The following is a 13,293-nucleotide window of genomic DNA, read 5'->3' as shown; positions in this document are numbered from 1 at the left end:
TAAATAGATCTTTAAAAGACCCCTTGTCCGCCCAGACGGAATATCTGGGGTCGGTCAATGCAGGTTGAAAAAGGCGATTTGGGAGAAGAGGAGCCAAAGCATATGCTCTGCTAAAATTGAAATGTTTCTTAAATTGGAGCTAGATTTTTAGGGTTGCTATAACCACTGGGATTTTTGTTAAAGAAGATGGGTTGTATGGAAAAATGGATGAGGAGCCACATGGTTTTGACTCCGGGTAGCTGCATGGAAGAGATTGTTGGGACCAAAATTATACTATGGGCTGCCCAATAATAGATCAAAATTTGGGGGTTAAAGGCCACCATTAAAATTTACATTTTTGAAGCACGGCTTTAATAATTCAGGGTTTTTTCCGTTCCAAAGAAAAGAGGAGAGAATTCGGTCCATCTCTTTTTTGTAGGTACAAGGGGAGGCATTTGAATACAGAATAGAATATATACAGAAGTTTAGGTAAAATATCCATTTTAGTTGTGCTTATTTTGCCAATTAAAGATAAAGGTAGTGTTTTCCATTTATTAAAATGAAATCCAATTTTGTTAATGAGGGGAGAAAAAATTGCGGATAAAAGAGAATTAATGTTCTAATTTACCCAATTTAAAGGGAAGTTTGGATTGTTGGAGTTCCAAAGCCAACTTATTAACTGGATAGCATTAACTTTTATTTACATTTATATTGTATTTATTATATTATAAGTAGATTATCAGGAAAAACAGAATCAGATCATCTGAATATAGAGAAAGTATAAACTCTCAACTCTCTCTGTCAAAATCCCTGAGTAAATAGGAGATGTTCTCAGACAAATTGATAGTGGTTGAATGGCTAATGCAAACACAGTAAGGGTGAGTCCTGCCTAGTGCCTTGAGATTGTAAAATAATTTGATTGGATACCATTGATGAAGATACATGCTTGAGGAGAAGTATACAGCAGACAAATGAAAGAAATAAAAAGACAACTCTGAATTTACTAAGTACAAGGAAAAGATAATCTCACCCAAGCCTTTTCGGCATCCATTGAAATTACTACTTGGAGTCACTGTGTTAATTTTAGAATATATGATATTTAGGAGAATACAAATATTATAAAATATTAGTCAGCCTATAATAAATCCTGTTTGTTCATTAGAGATTATAGATTGAAGGATGTTTTCTAATCGGTGTGCTAAGGCTATGGATACAATTTTACAATCTACATTAATTCATGAAAAATTTAGGCTTGTTATGAAGAACAAGCCTAACTTTTCAAGAAGAAGTTGTATTGAAGCTTGTCTTCATGTAGGACGGATTATCTGATTGTAAGGATTATATAAACAGAATATAAAGTGGAGTCAGTTGCTACTGGAAAGGGCCAGGTGTTTTATTATTTTTGCATACTATTTATAGCTATTAGGATTTCTTTTACTGAGAGGGGAGCGTCTAGTTTTTGAATATCTAAGAAGACGAGAGTTATAGATCAATGTCCTTCATCCTATTAGAAAGTTTTACAAATTTGGTTTTGCTGTAATTGAAAAGAAGACGTGTGAGCTAAAAAGTGAGAAAAAAGAAGTTTACTTTCTGTTCCATTTCTGTTTGACAATAAGAGAGAAGGTTTTGACAGGCTCCATTAATAAGATGATTTATTTAAGACATTTTATCATCCAGAAATATGACGTACTTAAATATGTATAATCATCTATACATTTTCATCTCTTATTTTATGCATCCTTCAATATTCAAGAGGATGACATCATTGTCTGCGTCAACTAAAACTGACGTCTGGGTGAAGAGGGAAGTTGATTGACTCAAGCATGTGTTGCCTATTCAGACAGAAACTCTTCCGTCGAGCTTGATTGTGATTCTCTCAACATGTGCCAACACTCCTGTCTGATTGTTGATGATTATGTTGAGTTTAAAGACACGGTTTTCAACCATCATTACAACAAAAACCTGGTTACTCAGCTGTTTCTATGGGAAAATGATCACATCGAAAAAATCTCCTTTTTTTTTTTTACAGAACTTGTTTTTGACATTTAAATTATAACATATTTTTTTCCCCCAAAGATAACGTTGCGGTTGTTTGGTTGGCCTTAGAAAACACGATGTGTCAATCATGGTCCAGGGGCCCGAATCTGACCAACAAAGTAATTTCATTTGGCCTGATGATTTTAGATTAATGTTGATGTGCTGACCTTTTGTGTTTAAGATAAAATAAGGGAATTTGCAGGTGTTGAAATAAAAAGAGTCATTTTTGAATGTAAGAACAAGTTTTGTCAAAACACAGTTTTCTTGCCAATATTCTTTGAGATTTTTTTTTAGTTTTTTCATATTTTGAAAGGGATTTTGAAAACATTTATCTCTTTTAGTGCCAACTCTAATGCTCAACTGTTGTGGTGCATTATGGGACTTCTAGATTGAGTGGTTGTGTTAACTGCTCCCTTATTAATTTGTTTGTAACATTGTGTGTAACACTTTCAAGGTGTTTTTGTGTTCATAATTTATCCAAATTTTATTAACATATTGTTGTTTAATGTTATATGGATTTTCATTTTTTTTTCAAGTTTTGAATCCTTTGCAATCTTGGTGATGACTGAGGATGAGACGATACAGTGACTTCAGCAGCTTTGAAAGCTTTTTAGTTTCAAAACTAATTAAAGCAGTTACAACTTTGAAGTCATGAAGAAGATCTGATGATGAAGAAGAGAGACTAACAAAGAATTTAGTAAAGGACAACACTAACCTTTTATTTTGTTTAGTAAACAAATCCACTTGCGTTTTGTGAGAAGATTGAAGGATGTTCGGCAGGAGTTGAACTCTCTCCTCGAGGCTAAATTTTGTCAAGAAGTGTGAGATACGCATCAAAATGTGGCCTTTTAGAGCGGATGATGAAGCGCTGACAAGATATGTCTGATTGAAGCTCCGCAGGGAGACGCTTAGAAAGAGAAACTTGTAAATTCTACTAACAACTTGTAAAGAATGACAGCGAGTCGACTGCCAGGCTGTGATCTGGGTCGACAATGTCTAGAGACGCCGTCTCGGGATTCGACGTCGTGAAGGCGTGAACAAAGAAGAGTCTACAAAAAGCAATATTTTGAGATCTGCGACGAAGACCTTGGAGGCCACGAGATATTTGAAGACACATCATTGGTATTCAGACGCTGGTGTCCTATCAAGGAGAACTGTCCACTGACCGAACATCCTCAGGACATCAGATTCTAATTGTTTTCCATCAAATAAATTAACATTTAATTAATGAGAACTTGAGAGCCTTTGAAGTGTAAAATCACCAGGAAGATTAAATATGTTGTGATAAGTTATTGTCAGTGACCAGTTCTTCACAGGAGGAATTCTTTCAGGAGATTTTGTTGGAGGTGCTAAAGTGCAAATTTAAATTGAATCCATCAATGGAGATTTTCTTCCTGCTGGACCAGACATGTAAAGATTATAAAATTTCTATGACTTGGAGTTGACTATATTCTTCTTTAAAAACACTGTTTGCCTTAAAAAAAAATTAGAATGTCTAACGAAAAATAAATACATTATAAGCATTTTCCTAAAAATTGTATGTATTCAAATGTTTGGTACAACTAAATATTCAGTTTTTTTGACAAATAAAAGGATAAGAGAGAAAAATTGTTCGTATTAGTTTAATTTATCTCAATTTTTTTAGTGATAATAACCACTTCACCCATTTCAGGGAAGTTTGTTCATCATCACTGTCGCTCATTATGATCATATTCTCTTCTAATAAGATAATTTAAACGGTCTCAAGATAACTCCTATAGATTTATGATTTACCATTTAATAGTGATTTCATTGAATTGCTGATCAAAAAAAAACTTTTTAGAAATTCCATGTTTTCTTTACAGTCTGCTAGTCATATGATATTAAGGAGGTTAAGGAGCGAGAAAAAGTAATCCAATGATTTTTCATGGGCTAATCCGAATCAGAAGTTTCAAACTTCACTGGTCGTTATAAAAAAAAAGGTTTTGTGGAATATTTTATGTGATTTCACTGTAAATTTGGGCAATTTTTAATCTAATTGCATGGGTTTGTTTTTATAATCAATGTTTTCTTACACATTTTAACTTAAGTCCCTTGTCTGACCGCAAAATATCATGGCACAGGCCACAAATGGCCCACGAGCCCCATGTTTCAATAATAACTTATTATAACGAGGATACACCAATTCTTTGAAATACATTGTTGACAAAGATTATATGAGTCTTTTTTAATACACACAATTAAGAAAAATATAGATATATTTTCAAAGTAAATTCAAACAAATATGACCAATATAACTGACAAGTTTTAACTATTACACATTCACCACTTAAACCACCTTAAAATGAATTATTAAAGACTCAACAAAACTTTTTTTTTGTTTGTTTTCTGGAAAAGTTTCGAGTTATAGATATTCTATTGACAAAAACGTTCACAGACGAAGACCTCGAGTTCCCATGAATGTATTTTTGCTGAAGACCATTATGAAGTGAAAAGTGTCTCTTTAGTCGGCTGGGCTACAGTAGCTCGGCCATCGGTGTGTTCATGCACTTCCTGAGGAGTCGGCTGCTGTGAAATTGCAGGAAAGTGAGTGTTGAGTCTGAGAGTGTTTGTGGAGCTTCACGTCGTCAGGCCTGCTGATCCAGAACCTCTCTCCCGCTTCCCTGGGACTATTTATTATTCACCATGTGAAAATAGATAGTAACAGCAACAGTGTTTTTTACCACATTTGTACACAGCTTTATTTGTATTTTGATCCACAACTTAAGGTTTATTGAAACTAAAAAATGATTCGACAAATCCAACGTATTGATCCCGAGCTCAAGCAGAGTCCTTTTATCGTATTCTATTGGGAAATTGATCTGCAGCATAGGTCAAAGGAATTAAACATACTTGCATAAAAGACAGAATGGCTGCCAGGAAAACAAGACTGTATTAGTGGAGAATCAAGAATTTACGGAACATCCACTCAAACGTTTAATGGGAAATGATCAGTTCCAATAAAAAAAGAAAAAACTTGATGTTCAGTGTTCCGATTGTAAAAGAGACACAAAAAAGTGAGCATAGCATATAGCATAGCATATAGTGTAGCAATTATCAGAGCAAATATTTTTGCCTATATTTAAGCGAACGCATTAAAGTGGTCTGAACCACCAGAAGAAAGTGTCTTGCTCAAGGACACATAATCACAAACACATCTTTGTTAGGACTGGTTTGACTGTGCTCGGTCAACAGCCCAGTGAGCTATGTCTCAAATGGACACATTAACTCTTAACAGGTAATCAAAAACATTATCACACTTTAGCATTTTAGCACATTAGCTTTAGAAAGTCATATGGTAATGCTGGTTCAAAGTAAGGCATGTTCGAAGGGTGGCCCAGGGACCATTTGTGGCCCTGTAGCTGGTTTTAAATGGCCCACACTTGTCGTTCATTCATTCATTTTCTTTACCCCTTTAGCGATTTGTAACTCTGTGAAAGGCGCTTCACAAATAAAATGGAATAACTTCATTTGAGATGACTCGATCGCGCTGCTGTGTTATGAATAGTTAGAGACGCCAAGACCCGCCTTATGTTGCTTCTGATTGGTTAATATTGTGCTGTGCCTTCTGTGATTGGTCAAAGTTTATAACCATTAAAAGTAGAAAAGAGTATTAAACTGGTAAATATAAGCATGTGGTGTGAGAATGGCTAAAAGCGTGACCTGACAACTCTGGTCCGCGCTGGTCTTCAAACCGACTAGGACCACGCAAAGCTGCCCAACTAGACGCCCACACCCCAATTTTATAACATTCTCTGCCTCTGCCTGATCACAAATGTCATCCGTTTAAAATAAATACAAACCCAAATCCGAGGTTGGATCTTTCTTTCTTTGTGCCTGGAGACACGATCAGCTGTGCGCAATTAAACATGTACGCAGTTTAGAGGGAACATTGCTGGAGCCTTTCCCAGCTCCTTGGGGCGAGAGGCGGGGGACAACTTGGACAGGACATCAATCTGTCACAGGGCATAGGGATTTATTATTAAAAACTGTTTTTGAACTTTCCCGCCGTGGATCTTACTGATTTCTTCAGACTGCTTCTGGGTCTTTTGTCTTGTCGGACCGTGAATATATTTCTCTTCTGTGTCTTTCAAAAGCGTTTCTAGGGTTAGGATTGATGTTTACTTATACCTTTGAAATTCAAACTTTATGCGTAGAGTATTCACCAAAGCAGGGTTAAGTGTTTTTTGTAAACATTCTTGATCTTAGTTGGATTGGATTAATTGTTTTCATGTTTTATGCATTTTTTTTGTATGATTACACAGTACATTTGCATTTTTTGTCCATTAAATTCAAAGCTATGTAAATGATAAAATGTTCTGTAAACTAAACTAGCTGTAAGTATTTTTTTGTTTTAATGTTTGTTTTCATCTTATTTTTTGTTTTATTTAATTTGTATTGTCCGTGGTCTCAGGACTGGCCAGAGTAGTATTCTGTGTGAAAAGTTTTAGACTTGAACTTTCAAAATTGTGTTTGCATTGTTTTTATTTTAACTGAATTATTTTACATGTGAGACATTGCCATACATTGTCATTTTTTGTCCAAAATGTGTTCTATCTTCATTTTATAATCATCATACCATTTACCTGATCATTTTTATTTCCTAACCCTGGTGTTATCTCAGGGTCAAGGTGACCCGAACGTCACCTATTCAATTTATTTTTTCTGGTAAACCATAGTTAATTTTGGGTTAAGACCAATATAAAGACTTAGGACTTTCATGTTGTGCTGTTTCCTCACTTTAATCAGACTCAGATCGACTCATATTTGAACGAATGATATTCCAGTGGTCCACATTTGTATCTCAGCTGATGTGTGTCAAATGGTTTATCCCTACGTCCCAGATGTCATTTGCAGCCTTCATTTGCAACATTTTCTCCATCATCTGGGATATAGAAATGAAATAAATGAGTTTTTCCTGTCTGTATTCTCCTCCTGTTCGTAATATGATGTGTTCATCTCTCCATCTTTTTTTAATGGAGCAAAGCAAGATTGATTCAATTCAGATGGAATAGAAAACATCTAGAAGAGCTTCATGAACTTCCACTAACCATCCTTTTCTTCTCGACACGCCGTTATAGGAACACATTGAAGCGGCGTCCAGATGGAAAGATGTCCGCGTCAGGATGTATATGATGAGCTTTTGTGTCAAATGACTTAAAAGGAATTATGTTCATGAGGTTGAATGTAAATCTACAGAAGCATATATTCATGTCTGTGGAATCTTGATTTCTTTTTTCATGGAAGAGGAAAGTATTGGGCACGAATCCCGCTGGTCCCTGCAGTCCCTGGTAATTGGCTCACACATTCCTCCAAGGATTACGCCTTACTTCTTATTTGTGTTGGTGGACACGTTTTTAAGCATTTGTTTTGACACAGAATATTCTCTTCGCCTGTCATTAGCCTCTCGTGGTCTTAGTCTTGTATTCATCAAATGATTGAACTTATTTTGAAGTCTCCTCTGACATCTGGGGTGAGGGTGCGTGTGTTGTGTGTGTGTGTGTGCTCGTGTGTTTGTTTGAGGATGTAATCACCATCTGTTTTTAATTCTGCTCGATGTTCTTGTACCACCCTCAACTCTCTTTGAGACTTCAACCGACCTCACATGCAGTTAAACAGCTGCTCTACCATAAGCCGTTGACCAAATGATTTACGTCAGGGTAGTCATACACTAGGGTGAGGGTGTGAGACAAGAATTCATGCTCTTAAATATCATTATTTTTTCACAAAACCGTATCAATATTCAACAAAGCTCCAGCCATGGCATGGTAAAAAAAATTATTTGTGGCTCAAATTACTTGTTTAAGACCACAAATTAAATTAAATCTTTAATTTTTTGATTGGAATTTACTTTTGTCACCAGCCCAGATAGATTGCTAAAACACTAGAGCACAAAATATTTTTTTCATTTTTATTTTTACGTTTTTTTTTTTACAAAATTACATGTAAATATTCACAGCGTTTGTTCATATTTATGTTGCAATTTCACCCGCTAGATGGCAGCAGTCATTATGTCCTTCACATCTAAAGGTAGACTACAATCCTGTGTGATCCCAGCAAGGACCGAGGACAATAGGATACAGTGAACTCCTGCAGCTTTTAAAGCTAATGTTGTTGGACATATTTTGGTTTCAAATGTGGTACATGTGGTCTGTAAATTCTGCAAAACCAGAGTATCAAGTACTGGACAATACTACAAATATTTTACCTGCAGTAACACATTATACAGTATATCACAATACATACATTGTAGCTTTTCCCCCTGTATCTTGATACGCATCGTATTGACCTATATATATATATATACTGTATATATATATATATATATATATATATATATATATATATATATATATATATATATATATATATACAGTATATATAAAATTAAAATACAGTAAAATGGATTGAATATATATATATATATATATATATATATTCAATCCATTTTACTGTATTTTAATTTAAATTTAATTTCTCTTTGTTTAAGAGTTTGTTTTACTATATACATATAATATAATATATGTATTATACGCATATACTCTTAAACAAAGAGAAATTAAGTTAAAATGAAAATTGCATCCTCTATGTGGACCAAATTTAAAAAATAATTATCTAACTATGATTATTTATATTAAAAAAAAACCCATCATTTTCACTGGTATTAAAACTATATTAAAAAACATTTTAAGTGTTATCAATGGATTTGATGATTCGCGTGAGGGTGTGCCACCTGCCGTGACGTCATCGCCTCCCCTCGACCAATCAGAGAGCGTGTGCGCTCCAGAGTCTCTCTCTCCATCCAGAGCTGGAGCGGCGGCGGAGCGAGCAGCAGTCCGTCCTGAGAGGCTCCTGCTGCGGGTCGAGCTGCTCACTCCCTCCCGCTCACTGGAAGTTTTTTAATTCTGGACCTGCTGCATTGAGCCGAGCACCTGTCGATGTTCAGAGGTAAAAGTTTTTCTGCTTTACATTGCGGTTTATATCATTTGATTTTTGACTCGTTTATCTTCTATATGTTTCTGTGGAGTCACTTTTAAACATGAGTTTCATTCTAAATTCTTCTTGGATGTAACGTCCATTTTAACGGATCATGTCAAGCTCAGACTCTGCCCTCCTCTTATACAAATATTAAATGAATGTTTATTTTAAAATAGTTTAATATCAGACATGAATATAAGCGTATCTTCTCGCAAGAGAGGACCTGCTGAAGATGCTCTCGTCCTTACATGGCTCCATGAATTGAGGTGTTTATTTGTGGAGTCCATAGATGGGAATCTAGCAGGAATGTCGCCTCTCGCTGACCTGGACTTCTCTGACGTTTAGTTGGATCTCTGAGGAGAAGCAGAACAAGTGGCATCGCTGCCATGTTCCACATATCTAGCCCTCTACCTTCTCCATCTGTGGAGCTCAACTCATCCTCTTCCACGACATTTGACTTCTGCAGTCCAGCGGGAACCATTTTATTTCGCCTGGTTCTCCCAACATCAGATGTTGTTGACGATGCTGTGAAGGTATGGATCACCAGGAGGACTTTCATTAATAGACTGAGGGAGGAAGATGTTCAACTTCTCTTCTATTTAGCTCCTCTGTGTTTTAGTATTAACTTTGACCCTTATTGCTCTCAAGCCTTTAAATATTAACCATTACAGCCCTATGAGCTAAAAAAAAAAGATAATGGAGATAAAATCCTGTTCTTTCAGATTACATAACTAATTTATGAACTAAATAAATGTATTAAAAGTATAAATTCACTTTATTACTTCTGTTGTGTTGTTCAGTAGTTTGCTTTTCGTATAGTTTTGTTATTCACTTGTATGGATTCTAAGCAAAAACAGACTTAAATCACAAAATGAATTTTTGTTTGTAATGAGCCAACTAAAGCTTTACAATGCTTATCAACCTAAGTTGTAAAAGGCCCAATTGAGGCCCTGGGGGCCTACCCTGGCCTGCCAAGTTATTTATATGGCCCACGAGCTTTCAACATCAGTGTTTTCTTGTTTTAAAGTCTTGGACATAGGGATCCAAATTATTGATTAATTCATACATCAATTAATTCATTAACTTATCAATGATCTACTGTATACGTGACATAAAATACTACCTTATGATATATATACTCTTATGTTATAAAGAAAAAGTGCAAATCATATTCCATATCCATTCTGGGCTCACTTGAGGGCAGGGAATAACATCTCATCTGCGAAATTGGAAACATAATATAATAAACATAATAACAGCAGCTAACAAAATACATTCCTGAACAAAAGAATGCAATAATACTGTATATAATAGGGCTGTGTATTAGGATATTGTGATACTGTTGAAACAACGATGTATAGTTTTCTGGCTTTTACAACAAAGAAATGAGCAAATACTTTCTCTAATCAAATGTGAAAGTGCTTCTCAAAATATGAACAAAATAATTAAAATTATACTAACAATGAAGTGCATCAGGAGTCTCAAACAACCTGGAGAACTATGCAAAATCCATTATCTGTCAGTGTTTTGTTTTTTTACTTTAAACTTTGTTCTTAAGCCAAAATGAGTCCAAACATAGGCTTTAAAAGCTGAGGTAAATATACTGTATATTTAACTTTTAAATTAAAGATTTACTTTGATTAATAGTTATTTTATTATTATTATTATTATTTTTAAATCATTTGATCTGTGATTAAAATGATTTAAAAGTACGTTAATAAACTGTTTAACAGTGTTAAAACTAAACTAAACTTCCTTAATGTATTTTTGTGTCATCTTTGATCGTCCTGAAGTTTGTGAAATTTAAATTTAGCGAAGTTGATGTCTCAGACAAGGAACTCTGCGCTGTCTGCCTTTATTCAACCAGTAACCAATTTCCCAAAAGACATCTCCAGAGGGATTAATGAAGGGAATAATCTATCCATCTATTAAAACACAAGACAGATTCCAGTGGTAAAGTCAACATTATCACTTACAAGAACATTTGTTATTGTTGACTTTCATGCATCGACTGAAAGTTTCTCCCATTTCTACAGAACAGCATAGTTAACTGCTTTGTTTTGTTTCGTCTTAATTGTGTAACAGACTGTGTCTCTTCTGTAAGAATATTTTTGGGGCATCTTTATGTGGGGGGGCGGGTCTGACGTTCTCTCGTTGTTTCTGTGTTGTTGAGAGTGTCTTCGTGCACAAGTTGGGAAGAGAAAATAAACAAAATGAACTGTGTTGACTGCTGCTTGCACCAACTGAATATTGTCTGCTGTACACATGCTTTGTACAAAACTCTCTTCATTGACATATTTAGAAAATTATCTTAAACTCGCACACTGAAAAAACGAAATTTTAACCACACCCACTCTGTTATTGGTCAAGCATGGAGATTTGTCGCTGTTCATTAATCCCGGAAGTGTCAACCTCCAAAGGAATCATTTTATAAACAAAGCAGTGTGTGATTACAGCTGGCTGAAGGAGGAGTGACGCCATTATTACGTCATAATGGACTCCACCTTCATAACCTTTAGTTAGCCCAGATTTCAGACAGACTTTATAGTTATAAGTCATCACTTCAAAACATGGTGATGATGAGGGACTTACTGCATCTTGGAGAGGAAGAGTTCAACATTTACAACATTTCAGGAGAGTTGGGTTCACAAGTTGTTTTTTAAAAACTGGGTCTTGTCTCTAATCAGGTCTTGGTCAGTGATCGTGAGACTATCAGAGGGTCAGCCCACTTTTTATATCTTGACCATAACAGACGTTGACGACAACTCCCTGGCAGGAGGAAGAACAAGTCCATGAAGGCAAATAAATATATTAAAAAAATATGTTTTAAAATGTTACAACTCAATTTACAGATTCATCTTGATGTATATATGTATACACATGGTTCCGAATAGAACGTTCAAGTCCACTTGTTTGTGGCTAAAGTAGAAAAAACAATGAACGGAAGTATTTATTGTCATAGTTCCAAGAGATAAATAAGTACAACAAACCCTGGATGTTTCAACAAAATGAGATTGGCCTTGACTGAAGATGCTGCTAATCTTTGGAAGATTTCCCTTTTGAACTGACTAGCTTCATACACTCCTAAGCCCAGACCTATTTGTTCTATACGCCAAGCTAATGCATCTCATACTGACAAGTAAATCAATCCAATTATTTAGTCTATCTGTGACCTGGATCTGGTACCAGCTTCATAACAAGTAAGAATAGACTACGCTTCTTTAAACCTGGCAACCTTTGCTTGCTCCTAGGGGGGGAGATCTCACACGACATATTCTGGGCAAGAAACCGGAGTAACCTGACATTGGCCCTTTAGCCATCTTTCTTCTACTAGAGCGGGTCAGAATTCTCACTGTAGAGGTTTTTATTAACTGCAGGTGAGACAGCTCCTTCTTGTTTAGACATGAACAAAAAAACAATTTACATATAGTCCAGACGAGAAGACACAAACACATGGATTATAAGCTCCTGACGTGACGTAATTTTAAAGTTAAAAGCTTAAATAAAGCTAAATAAAGTTTAGAGATGTTACTCAGTTGAAGGAAACAGTTTTTGCAGTGTTGTACTAGAGACATGTCTTTGTCAAATACAACACCCAGGTTTCTAAGGCACAGTTTGACAGACTGGCCTAAGTCACCCAAGTACTGACTCAACCCTGGAATTTTATCATCAGGTGCAATAACCAGAGTTTCAGTTTTGTCAACATTTGGCTGGAAAGTGTTTTCACTCAGCCATTGTTTGATTTCTAGCAAACAATTGACTAAGCTGTTCAGCCTTTGGGGCTCAGTTGGATCAAAAGAGCAGTAGACCTGGATGTCATCTGCAAAAATGTGGTGAGAAACATAGGGAAACATCTGAATGATTTTACCAAGGGAAATCAAGTACAGCAAAAAATATAAAGGACAAAAAAAAGGACTCTGATGGACTCCATACAACCGATGCGCCGATTCAGACCATATTCGATTGGCAGATACACTGAAACTGCACCAAGAGAGGTATGATAAGAACCACTGTAACACAGACCCAGACAGTCCCACTACATCCCACAGTCTCGTCAGCAGGATATGGTGATCAACTGTGTCAAAGGACAGATCCAAGAGAACCAGAACAGTGTGTTTACCCAAATCAGCCGACATCATGATGTCACTGGACACTTTCAGTAAGGCTGTCTCCGTAGAGTGATGTTTGTGGAAGCCAGACTGAATCTTCTCATAGATGTTGCTCTGATCCAGGAACTATGACAGCTGCTCAGACACCACCTTCTTTAAAATATTGGACAAC

General features: G+C 35.8%; 1 protein-coding gene across 1 annotated transcript in view; it reads left to right on the top strand.

Annotated features, from left to right (window-relative positions):
- The first annotated feature begins 8,895 nt into the window (after positions 1-8,895).
- chrm3a (cholinergic receptor, muscarinic 3a) overlaps positions 8,896-13,293 on the top strand; it is a 110,546-nt gene continuing 106,148 nt past the window's right edge. The window contains exon 1 of the mRNA XM_087802423.1: positions 8,896-8,982. The gene's annotated coding sequence lies outside the window, so the exon portion shown is untranslated. The remainder of the gene's footprint in view (positions 8,983-13,293) is intronic.

The sequence above is a fragment of the Callionymus lyra genome, chromosome 11, assembly GCF_982586985.1.
Source record: "Callionymus lyra chromosome 11, fCalLyr1.hap1.1, whole genome shotgun sequence".
NCBI classification, from domain to species: Eukaryota; Metazoa; Chordata; class Actinopteri; order Syngnathiformes; family Callionymidae; genus Callionymus; species Callionymus lyra.
This window is presented reverse-complemented; position numbering and strand designations above follow the sequence as displayed.